Here is a 13,847-nt window from a genome sequence, read left to right as displayed (position 1 = left end):
AATGGGACCAATCAAAATTTTAGAAGTGTGCAGATGACAGCTTCTTCTATTTGTCTCTTTTCATCATCATTTCTGGATTCATACTTAACATATCTAAATGATCCAAATCCACCATATTGTTTCAGATTTGCACAAAAATTATCAACACTATGTACATCTTCCTTTTTACTCTTGACAATCTAAAATTTACTTTTGTCTTCAGATTCGGTGTCACTGGACTCTTTAGTCAAAATGAGTCTCCGAGTAGAGTTCTTATAAGTTTTTGTTACCTTTGGTGCGGCAACATTATTTGGTTTCTTACTCGGTGATGTTGCAGATGATCTTGTGTTAGGGCGCTTTATTGAAGGAGTCAGTGATACCTTTGATGTATAATGTTTCTTCCTTTTCAAAACTTTCCCTTTAGGCAACTCAGTGCTCAATGTAATAGCTACCTCTTGGGCTTCAGATTCCTCCTCGGTGATGAATAGAGTGCCCTTGATAGGTGTGGAGGAAGAACCTTCTCCAAATTTATCCATTAATGCCTTGATCATTTTTGTTGCTTTCCTTGTAGCCTTCGGTACTACAATGCTCATCTTAACTTTCTCTTTAACTTCTTCATATGTACTGTATCTCAGCTCGGTAGCATGCCTTGGTAATGTAAGAAAAGCATCTATCTACTATTGTGTGATGTCAAAATCAATCTCATAACCCATAGGTGGCAAAGACTGAGTTCTTGGTTCCACAACATTGACATAGCAGTAGTCGGTGTCTACTTCAAAGCATATGTCATCCTTGTATTTCTCAACTAACTTGGGTGGAATTCTATACCTGTTATGCATCTTTTCTTGAAACTTGCTAAAGTAATCATCCATAATATCATTGAAGTTATCACCTATTCGTTTGATGAAGTCATTGATTTCATAGGTGATTGGTCGGTGTAGCTCCCAAACTACATTACCGACTAATGGAAAGAAGTTCTCAAAATAGAAAAACATTCATACCAAAAGTGATCCAAACTTCAGAGTGTTTGCCGAGTTGTTCTTCTTTGGCTTCCTTATGGTGTTTAGATTCTCAAACAGGTTTTTCAACAATACTTCGTATAGATCAATTTTCATTCTTTTCTTCACAATTTTATATGCTAGATCAAATATTACAGCTGAGACCCCTAGCACTGAACCACCCAAAGACACTGCAACTACTACAGGTACAAACCAAAGTGTTGCATCTACCGAGCAACCTACCAAGGGTCAGCAAGCCTCACAAGCACTTGTCTTAGTGCCACAGACCAAAGGAAAAGAGAAGAAGGTGAGAAAGCATGGTTTTAAATTTGACTTATCTAAACCAATCATGTTGCCCAATGTAGACATTTCCAAATTGAAAGGGCAAGCACTCACTGAATTCAGTGAACTATGCAAAGAAAAGGCCAAATAGGAGAAGCAACTGGCCATACAGAAAAAGAACAAAGTACTTCAGAAGGTTAGGATACTACTCACAGAAATGCTACCATCAACAATAGTGTCAACTGATGCAGCCATCCATATTCAGTTGGATGAACTCCTTAATCAGATTGAAACATCTGGAGTTGATGCATCCGAGTACTTAAGCAAGCTCAAGGATAAAGAGCTTACAGCAAAAATGATAGAGGAAGTACAAAAATCAATTGTTGTTGGCAAGGTAAAACTTGTCAAATTCATTGCTCAGTTGTCCCCTCAACTCAAGCACATTCTTTATTTATTCCAGAAATTATGTACATTTTCTTTATTTATTAAAGATATCAAAAATAAAATTGATGCAATTGAGAAAGAGATCACCAATCTCTCATCCAAGTTGACCACTGAGCCCAATTCAGTTCAGAATTTTTACAAAAAGCTACAACAGCTCATGGCTCAACAGTTAGAACTGAGGAATGAAGAGCATAAAATTAGGATGGATATAATGACCCTTCAAACATTATTCCTTCCTCATCTATCATCAGTACGGGAGCAGCTCAACCGAGCTACAAGCTTATCAACTACACAAGAGGGAAGCACTCTTGATGGCTTGATATCACTCTTATCTGATATGCAAGCACAAAACTCCCTTATGGAAAGTTTCAAGGCCTCATTCTCAGTCGCCCTCACCGACGCCCGGACCAAGTATAAGACTATTTTTGATCAGTTACCACCTCCGGATGGAAATTAAGTTTTTAATGTTTGTCAAAAAGGGGGAGTAATATTATGATACTACAAAGAGGAAAGCCCAGCAAAGGGGGAGTAATTCTACACTTGGAGAGTAGTACAGTTTTGATAACACAATTTTGAGTATTGTATACAAGGGGAGTATACCGAGCAGAATATAAAGAGCACTCAGAGCACACAAGTACAGAAAAGAACCGAACATGCAAAATTTAGAGTTATGTACAGGATAATGATAAGGGGAGTATATCTACATATACTATTTTATTGACTATTGTACATATTGTCAAAGCATAGTCATTTTGACAAGTATATAGCTTTTGAGTTATGACTTTGTAAGTAGTTTTTGTCAAACATCTCAACTAAAGTCAAAAGGGGAGATTGTTACTACTTCTCAAATTGCCATTAGTTTCATATCCAAAGTCATACTATATATTCTAGTCGGTTAGTATTACCGAATCATGCAGTCGGTACACTCAGAGAAGTCGGTATGAACAGTCTAGTCGGTTACAGAAGAAAACAGTCACAGAACGCAGTATTCACCAAGTTGTTTACCGAGTAAAGTTTCATGGCTACCGAGTGGTAAAGTTAACTCACCAAGTTGATATTCACCGAGTGAAACGTTTTAACAGATACATTGAACCTGGACATACACATGAAAACGTGTTACAACATTGAGGCACATCTAACCGTTTTTGCATCGGGAATTGCACTATGAGATTGTGTATTATTACAAGGTCAATCTAACCAATTAGATATTTTGTTTAGTTATTCATTCGAAGAATCTTTTGTAAGATCGAAGCAATGAATTAGATCACCATTGTAAGAGATCTATTTATACAGCATGATTCTAGGGTTAGATATATGAGATGCAATAAGAGATAACAGAATGTATGCATGAAGGAAGAGTGTTACAAAGACACAGAGAGGTCACCAAGAAGGTTATCAGTGAACAGTCGAAGAACAGAGTAAATAGAAGGGTTTACCGAGTTTCATTATGGGTTATCGAGGTATGCTACAAGCTAGGTAATCGTATTCAGAGCACATAGAATCTGCTTTAGCATTTCAAATGTAAAGTTGTAGATATTTGTAATGATTTTATTGTAATATTTTGAAGTTGTAAGAGAAACCTTTAATAGGGTAAAAGACTCTAACCAAGTCTATAAATTGTAAATCCTTTAACCAGGTGCTACACTTATATAGTGTTGTAAAAATCTTTTAGTAAGGTAGATCTAACTGATCTTGATACTCCTAACAGGGTAAGCTATCAGAAATAGCTAAATGTAGCTCTAACCGAGCATTCTTTATTATTGTAGTAGTGAAGTTGTGGGTGCCATCCCCACCGCAGTTTTTCTCTCTAACCAAGAGTTTCTGCATGACCAAAATATATGTGTTATGGAGTGAATCATGTATGATTGTTATCTATTGATTATAGTTTTATTTTATGTTACTGCACTATTTTGTCTATGCATAACAGTAAGGTTATTATCAGAGAAAAGTTTTGGAGTACTGATTCACCCCTCCCCTCTTAGTACATTAGCTTTCTATATTGGGCCTAACAATTGGTATCAGAGCTTGAATCTTGGAAAAGGGTTTAACTACCTAAAGAGAAAGATCTTAGCAATGGAAGGCTACAAACAATCTCGGAGGATTGTGCATCTTCAAGAAGAGCTGGATAATGCAAATCAAGTGATTGCAGACATGCAAAGGCAAATGCAAAAATCTCTTAAAGTAAGGAGAAGATTATCTGATGACTTGTAGTATTCTCAAGAGCTAGTAGAACAAATCGAGACATCATCTGAGAACAGTATATCTGAAGAGACTAAAGAAATGATTGGAATGTTGAAAGAAAAGAACAAAGCATTGGATAATCAACTAAAAGCAATGAAAAGAGAACATGAACATTTCAGTACACAAATGACTGAAAATCTAGATGCATTAAGGATAGCTGAGGATAAAGCAAGAAATCTACAAAGAGAGAAACAACAACTTGAAGCTCTAGTATCTAAAAAGAATGATGAAATCATAAGGTTAACTGGTATTCAACAAAATATGGTAGATCAACTAGGTTATGCACATCATGAAGCAATTCTGAAGAATGATGAAAATCAATCATTAAAACTTGAAGTATCAAGGTTGACTGATGAACTTGAAATAGAAAAGGAATCCAAAGAATCATTGGAGAAAAGTTATGAAGCATCAAAGATGTTGGATGAGCAACTGAATACAAGAAGACTCTACAAAGATGGAGGACTCAGTTACAAAGGAAAAGACTCTACCGAGAAAGGAATTCATACTACCGAGAGAGGAGAATCATCAAAACAAGCTAGAAAAAGGAATAACATCAAAAGGAAGAAGCCTATTTGCTACTACTGTGGAAATCAAGGTCATACTGCCAACATATGCCATATCAGAAAAGGTAAGCAACCGAATATCTCTAAGTCCAATGGATATTGTTATAATTGTTATAAATATGGTCACACACCTAATCAATGTAGGACAAAGTCTATTAACAACTATCAGAAGGCAAAATTCAAAGGGTTTTATAAAAACTGCAATAGATATGGACATAGTACCGAGAAGTGCTGGTTTAAGCAAAAGAACTACATGAAGTATTCACACCGAGCAAACACTGGAGGTTACCGAACTCACACAGATCCTTACCGACAATATGCAGTAGTACCATGGGATTACAATACAAGGATATGGTGTGAATGTTGTGGAAGATATGGACATATAAGTGCCAACTGTTTTATAAGATTTGGAATGAACAACCAGAGATCATGGAGAAATCCTGGTATGGCATGTTTTCATTGTCACAAAGCTGGACATTTAGCTGGAGATTGCAGAGATCAACCGAGAAGAGACACTAAAGAGATAAAAGAAAAATTCAAGATGATTTGGAAAAAGAAAGAAATTATGTCTGATGAAGAAAGCACCTTACCTACCGAGTTAGGTGCACCTATTTCAAATTAGTCAAGAAAAGGTATGAAGGGACTACATTCTTTAAAAGTTGAATCATAACAGTTTCTATTCTATTATGTACAAAATTCAAAATTTGCATAGTTAAGATGGAATTAGTCAATTTATATACTATACAAGAAACCTGTCAAGTCGGTTAATGAAGCTAAGTTGGGTACTCGGTGACAATAGAAAATGGAGTAAATCAGTAAAAGGTGAACCGAATGCGTTTAATATCTTGACCTAACTTGCACGGAGCCCGATAAGGTATTTTTGAGTACTTAAAAATGTTTTTGCGGTCATTTTCATTCACCCAAGTTTTTGAGAAGCAGAGCAGAGTGAATCAAAGCGATCAAACTTCATTCAAAGCAAATTTTGAGGTATTTACATCAATCTATTCACACTATTTAGCTGGTTTCCGATCTAGTCAAATTGCCATTGTCTACCGAGTGTGAAGAATCAGTCACTTGCAAACCCTAAGGATAACTTGTCAAATCTTACTCGAAATCTACCATGGCGCCCAAGATCCAAGACCTTGTAGTTGTCCAAAATGTGGAGAAGCCCTCGCTAAAATATTCCCTAACTCCTAAAGTTGCCTCAGAACCGGATGATAAAAATGCATTTTCACTCATCCCGGATCGAGTCTTGTTGGTAGAAGATGTCAGATTCTTTACCAAATGTCATGTTGAGGAACTCGGTCATGTAGAGATTAGTGACACATATGATGAATTATGCACTGATGGCAAACTGGATAGAAAATTCAAGCATATCAGAATCAAGGAATTAACTAAAGCCCTAGTCTATCCCCGTGTGTTCAAACCCCAATGGGTTAAGTTTGTATTGAGCAGAGTACATGATGATTTCATGTGGCTACAAGAGAAACCGTTCAAGATCATGAAGGAAGTCATTCACTTGATCACCGGATATCCCATCTACGATCATGCTCGTGCATAGAAAGTGATATCACAAAAGGAGCTAATCAGTCTAACTGGAGTAGAATCCAATTATCGAGCACTAAAATTGAATAATGTCACTGATGGTGAACAAAAATTTGCAATCAAAGCTATTGGTTACTGTTTCTTCCAATATACAAGGGAAAACAGTGTACCATGTGCTGCAGTGGACCTGGCCTACAAAATAGTAAAGAAGGGAATGAAAGTAGACTTATGTGAAGTGCTACTAAAGAACTTATTTGAGAACCTAAACACAATAAGGAAGCCGAAGAAGAACAACTCAGCAAACACACTAAAGTTTGGTTCACTACTTGTATGTATGTTTTTCTATTTTGAGAAGTTCTTTCCCTCAGTCAGTAAAGTAGTATGGGAGCTACACCGACCTATCACCCATCAAATCAATGACTACATCAAGAAGTTAAGAGATAACTTTAATGATATCATGGATGATTACTTTAGCAAATTCCAAGAGAAAATGCATAATAGGTACAGGATCCCAGCACAGCTGGTCGAAAAATAAAAGGACAATATATGTTTTGAAGTCGACACTGATTATTGCTATGTAAATGTTGTTGAACCAAGGATTCAATCATTGCAACCAATGGGTTATGAAATTGATTATGATATCACACAACAACAAATTGATGCCTATCTATCATTGCCAAGGCATACAACTGAACTAAGGTATGGAACCTATGAAGAGGTGAAGGAGAAAGTAAAACTGAGCATTGTAGTTCCTAAGGCTACAAGAAAAGCTACAAAGATGATAAAGGCTTTATCTGAGAAATTCGGAGAAGAATTCTCCTCTACACCTATCAAAGGCAATCTTGCCATTATTGAGGAAGAATTAGAAGCATAGGAGGCTGCAGTAACATTGAGCACAGAGTTGCCAAAGGGAAAAGTTCTAAAAAGAAAGAAACAGGACATCACAAAGGCCCTACCGACTCCACCAACAAAGCGACCCAACACCAGAGCATCAGCTAACTAAGATTTACAAGAAATCTACTCGGAGACTCAATTTGGCAAAAGAGTCAAGTGATACAGAGTCTGATGATGCAAACAAATTCCAGGTTGTGAAAAGCAAAAAGTTAAACATTCACAATGTTGAAAACTTTTGTGCCAATCTCAAAGAATACGATGGATTTGTAGGATTCAAATATGTTAAGTATGAGTCTAGGAATAATGATGAGAAATGACATATTGAAGAAGTTGTCATATGTACACTTCTGAGTTTCGGTTAGCACCATTAGAACTAGCAAAGTCACTTCCAAGTGAACTCTACTCACATATTGACAACAGATGGAAATATGCAATGGATTCGTAGAGACAAATAAGAGAAAGAAGTCTAGTCCATCTATTTCCTGACATGTCCGTAGCTGAAATCAAGGAGCATTTGTCCACATACAATTCAAAATTTCTTGTGAAATAGAGAGCCTTAAAATTGATGAATGGGCTATATATTGATGTGGAAAATGAGACTAAAGCCAAGTGGTAGGAGATCTTCAAACAAAAGGATGTCAGTGAACAATCTCAAATTGAAATTGTTGATGTCATCGAGCAAGATCCAAATGTCACCGAGCCAAGTCCAGACCCAGTTGACACTATACAAATTGATGAACATGTAATGGATGAAGCAGCACCGAAGCAGGAAATGATTGAAGGCACCACATATGCAAAACTTGTCTCTAGTGAATCTGTCTTAGAACAAGTTCAACCATATCCACCGGTGAAGCCCCTAGTCTCAATCGAAGCTCCCAAGGACACCGAGCAAGCTACCGAAGGCAACAAATCTGAAGTTGCAGGTGACACAACCCAAGATCAAACGTCTCAAGCACAGACAAGCACTGCAAATATTATAGATGAGACCCCTAGCACCGAACCACCCAAAGACACTACAACTGCTATAGGTACAGACCAAAGTGTTGAATCTACCGAGCAACCTACCGAGGGTCAGCAAGCCTCACAAGAACTTGTCTTAGTGCCACAAACCAAAGGAAAAGAGAAGAAGGTGAGAAAGCATGGTTTTAAATTTGACTTATCTAAACCGATCCTGTTGCCCAATGTAGACATTTCCAAATTGAAAGGGCAAGCACTCACTGAATTCAGTGAACTATGCAAAGCAAAGGCCGAACAAGAGAAGCAACTGGCCATACAGAAAAAGAACAAAGTACTTCAGAAGGTTAGGACACTACTCACAGAAATGCTACCATCAGCAATAGTGTCAACCGATGCAGCCATCCATATTTAGTTGGATGAACTCCTTAATTAGATTGAAACATCTGGATTTGATGCATCCGAGTACTTAAGCAAGCTCAAGGATAAAGAGCTTACAACAAAAATGATAGAAGAAGTACAAAAATCAATTGTTGTTGGCAAGGTAAAACTTGTCAAATTCATTGCTCAGTTGTCCCCTCAACTCAAGCACATTCTTTATTTATTCCAGAAATTATGTACATTTTCTTTATTTATTAAAGATATCAAAAATAAAACTGATGCAATTGAGAAAGAGATCACTGATCTCTCATCCAAGTTGACCACGGAGCCCAATTCAGTTCAGAATTTTTACAAAAAGCTACAACAGCTCATGGCTCAATAGTTAGAATTGAGGAATGAAGAGCATAAAATTAGGATGGATATAATGACCCTTCAAACATTATTCTTTCCTCATCTATCATCAGTACAGGAGCAGCTCAATCGAGCTACAAGCTTATCAACTACATAAGAGGGAAGCACTCTTGATGGCTTGATATCACTCTTATCTGATATTCAAGCACAAAACTCCCTTATGGAAAGTCTCAAGGCCTCACTCTCAGTCACCCTCACCGACGCCCAGACCAAGTATAAGACTATTTTTGATCAGTTACCACCTCTGGATGGAAATTAAGTTTTTAATGTTTGTCAAAAAGGGGGAGTAATATTATGATACTACAAAGAGGAAAGCCCAGCAAAGGGGGAGTAATTCTACACTTGGAGAGTAGTACAGTTTTGATAACACAATTTTGAGTATTGTATACAAGGGGAGTATACTGAGCAGAATATACAGAGCACTCAGAGCACACAAGTATAGAATAGAACCGAACATGCAAAATTTAGAGTTATGTACAGGATAATGATAAGGGGAGTATATCTGCATATACTATTTTATTGACTATTGTACATATTATCAAAGTATAGTCATTTTGACAAGTATATAGTTTTTGAGTTATGACTTTGAGAGTAGTTTTTGTCAAACATCTCAACTAATGTCAAAAGGGGATATTGTTACTACTTATCAAATTGCCATTAGTTTCATATCCAAAGTCATACTATATATTCTAGTCGGTTAGTATTACCGAATCATGCAGTCGGTACACTCAGAGAAGTTGGTATGAACAGTCTAGGCGGTTACAAAAGAAAGCAGTCACAGAACGTAGTATTCACCGAGTTGTTTACCGAGTAAAGTTTCATGGCTACCGAGTGGTAAAGTTAACTCACCGAGTTGATATTCACCGAGTGAAATGTTTTACCAGATACATTGAACCTGGACATGCACATGAAAATGTGTTACAACATCAAGGCACATCTAACCGTTTTTGCATTGGGAATTGCACTATGAGATTATGTATGATTACAAGGTCAATCTAACCAATGAGATATTTTGTTTAGTTATTCATTCGAAGAATCTTTTGTAAGATTGAAGCAATGAATCAGATCACCGCTGTAAGAGATCTATTTATACAGCATGATTCTAGGGTTAGATATATGAGATGCAATAAGAGATAATAGAGTGTATGCATGAAGGAAGACTATTACAGAGACACAGAGAGGTCACCAAGAAGGTTATCAGTGAACAATCAAAGAACAGAGTAAACAAAAGGGTTTACCGAGTTTCATTATGGGTTACCGAGGTATGCTACAAGCTAGGTAATCTTATTCAGAGCACATAGAATCTGCTTTAGCATTTCAGATGTAAAGTTGCATATATTTGTAATGATTTTATTGTAATATTTTGAAGTTGTAAGAGAAACCTTTAACAGGGTAAAAGACTCTAACCAATTCTATAAATTGTAAATCCTTTGACCAGGTGCTACACTTATATAGTGTTGTAAAAATCTTTTAGTAAGGTAGATCTAACTGATCTTGATACTCCTAACAGGGTAAGCTATCAGAAATAGCTAAATGTAGCTCTAACCGAGCATTCTTTATTATTGTAGTAGTGAAGTTGTGGGTGCCATCCCCACCGCAGTTTTTCTCTCTAACCAAGAGTTTCTGCGTGACCAAAATATATGTGTTATGGAGTGAATCATGTATGATTGTTATCTGTTGACTATAGTTTTATTTTATGTTACTGCACTATTTTGTCTATGCATAACAATAAGGTTATTATCAGAGAAAAGTTTTGGAGTACTGATTCACCCCTCCCCTCTTAGTACATTAGCTTTCTATATTGGGCCTAACAATGATTTCATCATTCTTTTCAGATACTAATTATTCAAGCTGTTGTTTTTCTCTTTCTATAGTTCTTACTTTATCCTCAGTTATCCTCAATGCATCCTGATTTTCAGTCATCTTTGTGTTGAAATGTTCATGTCCTCTTTTCATTGCTTTTAGCTGATCAATCAGTTCTTTGTTCTTTTCCTTTAGTTCTTCAATCATTTCTTTAGTCTCTTCAGATATACTGTTCTCAGATGATGTTTCAATTTGTTCCACTAACTCTTGAGAGTCCTGTAAATCATCAGATAATATTCTTCTAACTTTCAGAGATTTTTGCATTTGTTTCTGCATGTCAACAATCATTTGATTAGCACGATCCAATTCATTTTGAAGATTCACAATTCTCCAAGATTGTCTGTAGCCTTCCATTGATAAGATATTTTTCTTTAGGTTGTTAAACCCTTTTCCAAGATTGATGCTCTAATACCAATTGTTAGGGCCAATATGGAAAGCTAATGTACTGAGAGGGGAGGGGTGAATCAGTACTTCAAATCTTTTCTTCAATAATAACTTTACTGTTAAGCATAAACCAAAAACTATTGTAACATAATATAATGCTAAAACAAATAAATAATAATCATACATGGTTCACTCCATAACACATATATTTCTATTACGCAGAAACTCTTGGTTAGAGAGAAAAATTGTGGTGGAGATGACACCCACAACTTCACTACTACAATAATAAAGGTTGCTCGGTTAGAGCTACATGTTTAGCTATTTCTGATAGCTTACCCTATTAGGAGTATCAAGATCGTTAGATCTACCTTGACAAAGGATTTTACAACACTTATTCTAAATGTTGCACCTGGTTAAAGGCTTTACAATTTATAGACTTTGTTAGAGTCTTTTACCCTGTTAAAGGTTTCTCTTACAACTCAAAATATTACAATAAAATCTTTACAAATATCTACAACTTCACATCTGAAATGTTATAGCAGATTCTATGTGTTTAAAATGAGATTACCTTGCCTATAGCATACCTCGGAAATCCATAAAGTAACTCGGTAAACCCTTCTATTTACTTTGTTCCTTGACTATTCTCTAAAATCCTTCTCGATGACTTTTGTGTCTCTAATAGTCACAATACGTAGTGCTTCCTTATCGATCACACATGTCTTGCTTCATATATCTCTATTTCTCATATTTGATCCTTAATCCATGTTGTATAAATAGATCTCTTATGTCGGTGATCTGGTTCATTTCTTTGATCTTACAAACATGATTTATCAAATGAATAACCATACAAGATATTTGATTGGATAGATGACCTCAAGATCATACAAAATATTTAAGTGCAATTTCCAATGTGATAACGGTTCTTTGTTCCTCGATCTTGTAACACGTTTCCCATGTGTGTCTAGGTTCAATGAATCTGGTATGACATTTCACTCGATGTGTGTTAACTTGGTATATCATTTTTGCTGCTCGGTAGACACATTAGTGAAAGTCGGTAGACAGCTCGGTGTATACTAGGCTCTATGACTACTTTCTTCTATAACCAACTGCTCTGTGCTTACCGACTAAATATTTTGGTAGTAGTAACCAACTAGAGTATATAGAATGACTTTGGACATAAAACTAATGGCAACTTAGTAAGTAGTAACAATTCGTCCCTCATAATAAGAGTGAGTCTCCTTGCAAAATTTTTAGTTGAGTCCTTTTCTCCTTTTATTTTTCTGGAATCTTGTTAAAAGTTCATTGGTTCAATACCTAATCCTCCTGTAAATAATTTCTAAATCCTTAGCATTATGTTTTAATGGTCTATTTGAACCTCATGAACCCCTCAAACCATCTTGAAAAGAGTTCATAGTGCTCATTTAAGTATCGCAAGTTCTAAGTTGTGTCTAAGACATTTTCAGGCTAACATTCATATCAAGTGTTTTGTAGCAGCTCTATTTCACGGTCACGGATGATGTTTCATATACTCTCTCTCCATACTATGAGCCATTTGAACCTAGTTCAAACAGTTCAGTGATGTTCAAAATGTTCAACGAAATTCAAGGTTCAAGCTCTGCAGATCTGATTTTATGACAGTAATATAGATCCACACACAGTATTACATATCTTTCTACTCAAACATTATGTTTGAAATCGCGCCAACCAGAATGCAGAAAACTAGGTTACGTCCAACATATACAAAATTGATAAAGATACAACGATGCAAACAATAGTTATGGCCCCCGCACTGAGATAGATTTTGACTGTCACAAATATTTTCAGTCCCCCCAGCATAATGAATATTTTCATTTTGGTTTAAAATTTTCAAATGCCACTTGTCCAAATATTCTTATAAACTTTAGAGAATTATATTTTTAATGTTTATAAATATTTGATGTTATAAATAAGAGTAATGGGGAAAGTGAAAAGCATAAGATAAACGTTTTTTCAAGATTCGGTTATAAAACTGAATAAAGATCTCATGTAGCTATTTATTGCAAAGGGATTGAGGGACGTAGGGTTTTTCTTGTTTTCTTTTCTTCCAGCAGCCTGTGGGTGAGAGGAAGTAGATTTTTATTTCTAAGTGAGGAGTTGAAGCTTTTCTAAGCAATATTTTGTACAGAAAATATCAATCTTTGAGTTGATTTTCAGCCATGAATAGAATGTAGATGATACCTTCAATCTTTGTGTTCTTGATATTCTTCTCATGACTGTAGTTGGACTTTGAGCATTTGTAGTTGTTTCTTAATGTCTTTTCTACTATAATCGATTATGTGTGTGGATTTATTACAAGACTGAATGCTTGAAAGTAAGCCATATTGGAGCAACAACATTCTCTGTTACTTTTTAGTCCAAATGCTATCCATAAGTTCAGACAATTAAACTTTGATTTAATGGTCTTCATTTATATCTGTTTTGTAAATCTTTGGCATTCATTTTCATGGCTATGGATGAATTTTATTTTTCTTTATTGCTTTCTGGTTAAAAGCATATCAACAATTTAATTCCTTGTAAATCTTCTAAGAGGGAGTTGTACCTCTCAATTCAAAGGAAGATTATCACTTCAATGATAATCTATCGAACTATTAGTTCTTTTTGTGCTTCATTCTCAGCATTTTGAGTTTATTTGTATAGTTATTTTTAAAGGACAAATATGTTAACTAACAGATTTTTGGCGACTCTACTGGGGACTCAGAATCAAAGATTAGTGCATTGTGTTTTCTCAGATTTTTAGATTTATCTTTGTGCAGGAGATTGGCACTCTGTATATAAATATCATGCTCAAGGCAATAGCAATGAGAAAACGGAAAAGACCAGATCCTTCGATCTTGGAAATTATTGCAATGGATGATAAAGTATTGCATGA

This window comes from Cryptomeria japonica, chromosome 5, assembly GCF_030272615.1.
Source record: "Cryptomeria japonica chromosome 5, Sugi_1.0, whole genome shotgun sequence".
Taxonomy (NCBI): Eukaryota; Viridiplantae; Streptophyta; class Pinopsida; order Cupressales; family Cupressaceae; genus Cryptomeria; species Cryptomeria japonica.
This window is presented reverse-complemented; position numbering follows the sequence as displayed.